The sequence below is a fragment of the Gadus macrocephalus genome, chromosome 14 (assembly GCF_031168955.1).
Source record: "Gadus macrocephalus chromosome 14, ASM3116895v1".
NCBI lineage: Eukaryota > Metazoa > Chordata > Actinopteri > Gadiformes > Gadidae > Gadus > Gadus macrocephalus.
In genome coordinates this window covers 25,805,084-25,813,221 of record NC_082395.1, presented here as the reverse complement: position 1 = coordinate 25,813,221, position 8,138 = coordinate 25,805,084, and the positions used below count along the sequence as shown (strand labels likewise).

General features: G+C 42.1%; 1 long non-coding RNA gene across 1 annotated transcript; it reads left to right on the top strand.

The window, feature by feature from the left end:
• Positions 1 to 5,392: 5,392 nt before the first annotated feature.
• Positions 5,393 to 7,089, top strand: LOC132472278 (uncharacterized). Its single transcript, XR_009529051.1, has 4 exons — positions 5,393 to 5,687; positions 6,122 to 6,212; positions 6,375 to 6,466; positions 6,657 to 7,089. It is a non-coding gene; the product is annotated as an uncharacterized LOC132472278 (long non-coding RNA).
• Positions 7,090 to 8,138: the final 1,049 nt, after the last annotated feature.

Below are 8,138 nucleotides of genomic sequence, written 5' to 3'. Positions count from 1 at the left end.
AGGGAGCCTCAGGCGGACGGCCTGAGGGGCAAGCAGAGGCAGAGTGACGGCGGAACCCTTCAGGAGGCCGGCGGCAAGGACGATGAGGGCTCAGTCGCTCAGGAGACCTGCAGTGGCACAGAACCCCCTCAGAAGGCCGGCAGCGGTGAAGGCGGAACCCTTCAGGAGGCCGGCGAAGGCGAGGTAGAGGGCGGGTCCCCTCCAGAGGAAGGCCAGGTAGAGGGCGGGTCCCCTCAGGAGGCAGGCCAGGTAGAGGGCGGGTCCCCTCAGGAGGCAGGCCAGGTAGAGGGCGGGTCCCCTCAGGAGGCAGGCCAGGTAGAGGGCGGGTCCCCTCAGGAGGCAGGCCAGGTAGAGGGCGGGTCCCCTCAGGAGGAGGGCCAGGCAGAGGGCGGGTCCCCTCTGGTGGAAGGCCAGGCAGAGGGCGGGTCCCCTCTGGTGGAAGGCCAGGCAGAGGGCGGGTCCCCTCTGGTGGCAGGCCAGGTAGGGGGCGGGTCCCCTCCGGTGGAAGGCCTTGAAGGGGAACCCCCCTCGGGAAGGAGTGGAGGAGGGCCCCCACAGGCAGGAGCGGGGAGCGTGCCTTCCCTGGACGGTCTGGAGGGCGGACCCCCTCCGGCAGGAGCAGAGGCCGGTCCCCCTCTGGAAGGAGCAGGGGGCGGGCCCCCTCAGGCAGGAGCGGAGGGCGGACCACCTCAAGCAGGCGAAGAGGCCGGTCCCCCTCTGGAAGGCTAGGAGTGGGCTCAGGAACCGGACAGGGCTCGGGGACCGGAGTCAAAGCGGGAGCTGGAGTGCCAGGAGGAACCGGGTGGTACCCCAAACTCTCCCAGCGAGCTATCGCCTTCATAAAAAATGAATCCTGCAGCTCACGGCTAACCGGGTGGCACCCCAAACTCTTCCAGCGATCTATTGCCTTCAAAATAAATAAATCCTGCCGCTCACGGCTAACCTGATCGTCCGCTGGGTCCATTCGTGTTGCTGTCATTCTGTTAAGGTAACTGCGGGTGGTGGTGGTGCGAGCAGGCAAGTAGGACCCAAACGCAGACGGTTTCAGGAAACGGCACTTTATTCAGGCCTAAAGGCTAAGGCACAGGAATCAGGGAACTCAGAAGACAACTCGGAACTCGGGAGACTACAGGGAACTCGGGAGACGACAGGGAACACGGAACACGCAGGACTAGCCACCACAAACAACCACAGCAAACCACAACTAACAACCACAATGACAGCACAAGGAACAAAGGAAAGACGAGGGCTTAAATAACAAACACAACGAGGAACAGCTGAGACACATTAGGGGAGGGAACAGTAATCAACACAGGAGGGAAACACAGGGAGACACCCACACCCTGACATGATCAGAACATGGTCACTCTGGTAAATGTTTATGCACCACCGGAAAGTGATAAAAACTTTTTGAAATCCCTTTTTGATGTTATTGCAGTACAAGTGGAGGGCATGTGCATCTGCGGGGGGGATTTCAATGTAGTGCTGGACCATAATCTAGATACAACTAGTAAGAATAGAGGTAAGATGAATATGTCAAGACTGGTAAACAAAACATTGGAGGAAATGGGCTATTTTGATGTATGGAGGGATATTCACCCTCTTAAAAGAGACTACAGTCACTATTCAGGAACAGTATACTCAAGAATAGATTATTTTTTTATGCAAAAAGAAGACAGACATAAAGTCAAAGAATGTCAAATAGGTGTGACTGATGTATCTGATCACAGCGCCAATCTTTTTGTGGGATGCCTTAAAGGCTGTCATGCAAACTGATAGCAATTACCAGTGGCCTCAAAAAGACAAATATTGCACGCTATCAGTCCCTTCAAACTGAACTTAAGATGACAGAACATAGACACAAAGAAAGTCCAGAAGATAACACAAAACAACAATTAAAAGAGATATGTCATAAAATAAATGTAATGCTGCAGCAGGAAGTTGAAATGAAAACAAGATACCTCAAACAAACGTACTATGAAGTAGGCCCAAAAGCTTCCAAACTGTTGGCACGGAAACTGCGTAAACAGCAAGAAGAAAGGGCTGTCCATAAAATACAAGACCCCAAATCAAACCTGCTTACGTATCATCCAAAGGGAATTGAAAGTATATTCAGAAATTATTATAAGGAACTCTATACTCAAACATCAGTTATAAATAGAGGAGAGACTAAATCATTTTTTGACACACTGGATTTACCCGCCATAGGAGACATACAAAATAAACAAAAAATAACCCATAACTACAGAAGAAATTGATAAAGCAATAGGAAAATTAAAACCATCGAAGAGCCCAGGTAGCGATGGATTTTCGCCGGAGTGGTATAAGAAATTCAAGGAGGAGCTCACTCCAACTCTTCTCACTACCTTCAACTGGATTTTGAAAGAAAACCGCATCCCCCGTCATGGAAGGAAGCTATAATCACTGTACTCCCCAAAACACAAAAGAATAGGGAATTATGTAAAAATTATAGGCCTATATCAATCTTAAATGTTGACTATAAAATATATACTTCCATCTTAGCAAACAGATTACAAACAATACTACCGGATATTATAGATGAAGATCAAACAGGTTTTGTTAGAGGACGTCAGACTCAAGACAATATTAGAAGAACCCTGCTTATTATAAATAAAATCCAAAAACACAAAATACCAACAGCACTAATTAGTCTAGATGCGGAAAAAGCATTCGATATGGTTAACTGGGGTTACCTATACATGACACTGGAAAAATTTGGTTTCAAACAAAAGACAATACAGTGCATTGAAGCTATTTATAACAACCCAACTGCGAGAGTAAAAGTAAATGGCTCCCTTTCAGATAATTTCACTTTAGAAAGAGGTACTAGACAAGGATGCTGCTTAAGTCCCATCTTATTTGCCATATACATTGAACCTTTAGCTCAAATGATCAGACAAGATTCCTTATTAGGTGGAGTACAGATACACAACGAAAAACATATTATAAGCCTTTTTGCAGATGATGTGATGATTTATTTGAAGGACCCAGTGAACTCTTTTGATAGATTAATGCAGACTCTAGAAAAGTCCAGCTGCTACTCTGGGTATAAGTTAAATGTAACAAAGACACAGACACTAATTTTCCATACCACACCAACACATAAGCTAAAAAAGCACAGATTGAGATGGGAAGCAAAATCACTTAAATATTTGGGAGTTAACATAACCAAAGACCTCTCAGAACAATATAATAGTAATTATGAGGAAGTAAACAATTTGATAAAAACTGATATAGAAAGGTGGTCTACTTATCCCATGGATCTCACAGACAGAATAAATGCTGTCAAAATGAACTTACAACCCAGGTTATTATACCTGTTTCAATCTCTCCCAGTGGATGTGCCCCAAGCACAGTTCAGAAAATGGGACAAATTGATATCCAGATTTGTATGGGAAGGAAGACGACCTAGAGTACGCTTTACAACTCTCCAACTACCTAAGGATATAGGAGGTATGGCACTTCCAAATTTGAGGGAATACTTCTATGCAGCACAAATCCGCCCACTTCTATGTTGGGGTAATAATACCACTATAACCCGCTGGAAAGATATAGAGATAAGCACTCATACTTACCCAATCCAAACATACATGGGTGAAAGGCAAACCCCTCTACAGCTCAAGGAGCAGATTGATCCAGTAACATCTTTTACGCTAGATACATGGCACTCAGTTTCTAAGCAGTTGAAAATAGGTAGGGAACTTAGTCTTCTAAAATGGGTTGCATTTGACAGAGAATTTATTCCAGGGAAGATGGACATGACCTATAGAGGATGGGTACATTTTGGCATTACGGCAATGTGTACCATTATCAAGGAAGGTGAAATGCTGAGTTTCCAAGAAATGAAAGATAGATTTGGTGTAAGGAACGCAGATCTGTTCAGGTATCTACAGATGAGGGACTACTATGAAAAAAAAATAAGAAAGAAGGATGTGGAGATTCATCCCCTGATCAAGATTCTTGTGGCGTCATACTGTAGAGAAATACCTAAGGCAATTTCAATTCTTTATACTTGTTTAATGGAATCCAAACAACACTCAACATTATATATAAAAGCCAAATGGGAGAAAGAGCTAGATGAGGAAATCTCTACTGAGATTTGGTTTGAAATGTGGCAATATCACCAGACCACCACACAATCACATAAGTGGAGAGAGTTTGCCTGGAAAAATCAGATCCGTTACTTTATCACTCCATTAATAACAAGTAAACAGTTATCAACTCCACAAGCATGCTGGAGACAATGTGGTGAGATGTCACCAAATCATACGCATATTTTTTGGAGCTGCAAGAAAATATAACCTTTTTGGAAAGAGGTACATAAAGTTGTATGCCAGACCCTGGGATATCCAATTCCCTTTACATGTACAGTCCTATACCTCGGACATTTAGTAGAGTGTGTAGCTAGAGATGATCTATATCTGGTGAAAATTCTTCTTACAGCGAGCAGGAAGACAATCACTAAAAATTGGCTGAAAGCAGACATGCCACAATGTAAGCAATGGCTATCTATAATCGAGGAAATCCAGGGGATGGAATGGTTAACGTATAAACTGAAATTGAAAGAAGAGTTATATGCTAGGAACTGGGTAAAATGGATACGAAATTAAACATACTGTATGAAGACATGTCTAGATAATAAAATAAATTATAAACATTATTATAGAATATCAAGAATTATATTATATATTAAAGGACTCATATAGCCATATGTGGCTCCTGTAAAGTCTCCTCCTGTTAAAAGGCCACCCTTGTATTTATTTTAATTTTTCTTTATTTTTTTTTATTTTTTTTATTATTTATTTTATTTTCATTAATATAGTCCTGTTAACCTATTTTCCAATGTATGTCTGTACTTTATTTCTGTTACTGTATGTACAATATGTGTCTTACTTCCAATAAAGACCAAGTTAAAAAAAAAAAAAAAAAAAACACATGTTCAAGTTGAATGATAATGCATGAATTTATTCTTTATTCTGCTATAGTAACACGGTAAATAAATGGCAAAAATGGGCTGAGAACGAATTCGTATTTACGATATTGTAGTGACTACATTATGGGTTCGTGTTCCCCTCTTACTGATGAGTGGGAGGGAACTGGTCAGGAGTCACGGGGGCTAGGGGGACGCGTTAGGCGGTTGCACACGAGATCTAACCATGCACTGTGACTGATTGTTCTGATCTCTTTTATTGGATTAAACGGTTATAATTAAGTTGCCTACGTCCTCCTATTCCTCCGGCACTACAATATGTTCAATAAAACGTAATCACGGACAAAATACGTTTTTTTAGACAAACGTAATTGAGAATGCCGAATAGTTCTCTGGGAACGTATGAGAAAGGGTCGCTCTGTCTGTCTTGGTCTCGACGGGTTTCTGTGCAACGTCATCGCAGATGTGCGCGCGCAGCCAGGGGGCAGAAAGCGGGACATTTGTCATTTGTTTACCAGCGGAGTCAGCGGAGAACGAAAATGACAAGGAGCTGTTGTGCTGTAAACTGCACGAATCGGCAAAAGGATGGATGGAAACTGTTTAATATCCCGAGAGGATCTCATCCTTTTGCCAAGAGAAGAAGAAGATTGTGGCTCCAGGCCATTAAAAGGGCGGATTGGCCGTCCCGAAGGTCCTAAAGGCGGCGAGAGTCTGTGCAGCGCCCACTTCGTTTCTGGTATGTTTGTCTTTTCCAACATGAGCTGGATAATGAGTAGGACTGCGTGTGATTTTACCATACTTAATGAGGATATATTAGTGTAATTTACTGACTAACTGGCCAACAAATTTGTCCGTCTTCTACTGAGTTTGTAAAGTTTAACGTTGGCTCGCGGTCGTAACCTATAAGTTTAGCTTTTGTTGTTACTGTAAGTACCAACATTAGCTGCATGGCTGGTGTAGGTTTCTTGGTTCAGGCTGAAAGTCATACAAGAAAGTGTCTTCACAGTTCACACAGCTAATGTTACAGTGTACGATTTTCTTTAACTCTGAACCCGTAACTTAAATGCTTGTGCTATTGGTGCTCATTATGACTGAGCTCGTAAATTAGCAAATAGGTTAAAAAATGTGAAAATAAACAATAAGCATAGCTAATCTCATTCTGTTTCTCAGGGTCACCGTCCATGGATTGTGATAGTCCAGATTTTGTTCCATCCGTTTTTTCACACAGCAGCAACTGAGACATCTCGGGAAAGGTGGCAAGGTCAGTGTCATGTATTTGAAATTTTCTAATTTCTTGGTAGCTTGTTAATTATCTGAGCAAATAAGATATTCTTGTGTGTCTTTCTTTATTATGTTATTGTATTATCTCTTAATGTGTTGATTATTTTGGGTTTTTAACTTAACTCTACTCTGTTTGTCCTAGATATGAAAGAAAGAGAATAAGAGATGAAGATAAGGCCCCTGCTACCTGCCCCACAAGCCAGCCTGAAGCAGATACTGCAGATTCTTCTGAAGGTATGCACAAGTCATACTATTAAGTGTGTGTTTGTGTTGGTTGGTTGGTTGATTGGTTGGTTGGTGGTCAGGTGAGTAGAGTGACAGAGAACCAGACAGATAGTCTGTGTGTTGTGTGTGTGTGTGTGTGTCTGTGTATGAAAGCTGATGTGTTGCACATGAGTTAATTTATCTCCTTTTTGTGTTGTAGATGAATGTAAGTTTGTGTCCAGAAAAGAGATGCACCAACTCAACCTGCAGTACAACCAGCTCCGTGATGATTATGAAGCTCTGAAAAGAGAACTGTATGCCACACAGGAAGAAAATAAACATCTGAAGGAGCAACTGAAGCAGTCCAAGTTTGGGTTTGATTCCATAAAAGACACAAATGCTAAAATATTTTTTTTTACTGGTTTACAATCATTACAAATGGTTATGTGGCTGCTGGATATTGTAAAAAGAAGCACACTTGTGCTTAAGGGTGGGTTAAGTTGGGAGAACCACCTCCTTTTGGTTCTAATGAAAGTAAGACTTGGACTCACCAACAGAGACCTTGCCTACAGATTTGGGCTTCCATTCTCAACTGTATCAAAAATACTAAGAGACTGGATACCCATGTTGTCCTCAATAGTGAAACCTTTGATAATGTGACCTAGTAAGGATGCAGTGAGAGCAAACATGCCAAAGTGTTTTAAACCCAAATTTAGGAATTGTCGATGTAGACTGTACTGAAATCTTTATAGAAAGAACACACAATCTTAAAGCAAGGGCTGAAACCTGGTCAAATTATAAGCACCAAAACACAATGAAATATCTAATAGGAATCACACCAGCAGGAGCTATATCTTTTTTGTCTAGTGGGTGGGGAGGTCGTGCCTCTGACAAGGTAATAACTTTAGATTCTGCCTTTTTGGGTAAACTTGAGCATGGTGACGAGATCCTTGCTGATAGAGGTTTCCTTGTTGGAGAGGATTTGGCCAGTGTAGGAGCAACATTAAGAATACCAAGTTTCACGAAGGGGAAATCTCAGTTGCCAGGTTCTTGTGTTGACACTTCACGTCAGTTGTAAAGAGTCCGCATACATGTGGAACGAGTTATTGGTCAGCTTAAAACCTTTAAGATACTGAACACTGTCATACCCATCAGCCAAGTCGATATGCTAGATGACATTTTGACCATATGTGCTGGTCTTACGAACCTTAGGGGGGCTGTGGTGGCCCGGCGATAACTGTGTTCAGAGTCAAGGAGGTGTACATTATTTTCCATGATTGTGTCAGGCTTTTAAGGGCTAATGAGGGCAATGGTGGTCACTTACTACTTGCTCTCACTGTCTCTCTCACTTACTCATCACTCTCTTTCTCTCTGACTATAAAATTAATAACAGTTATGAATAACTAAATTTGATCAGACAGGATCATTCAGAGTACAAAAAGGTTGAGAACCACGCACGCATAACTATTTCATTTATTTATGATAATGGAGAAACTGCGTTTAAAGCTGACATGGCAAATATTGAACATGAACTGAATGTTGTAAATGCAATATATTGAAGGCAATGCAATTAAAATTAAATGTACATCTCAACAATGAATGAGTGTACATAATTAATACTATATGAACTCATTTAACATTTATACCTGGACATTTTTTTTTTTTCTAGCTTTCAACTACGTTTTGAGTATTACCATTGTCT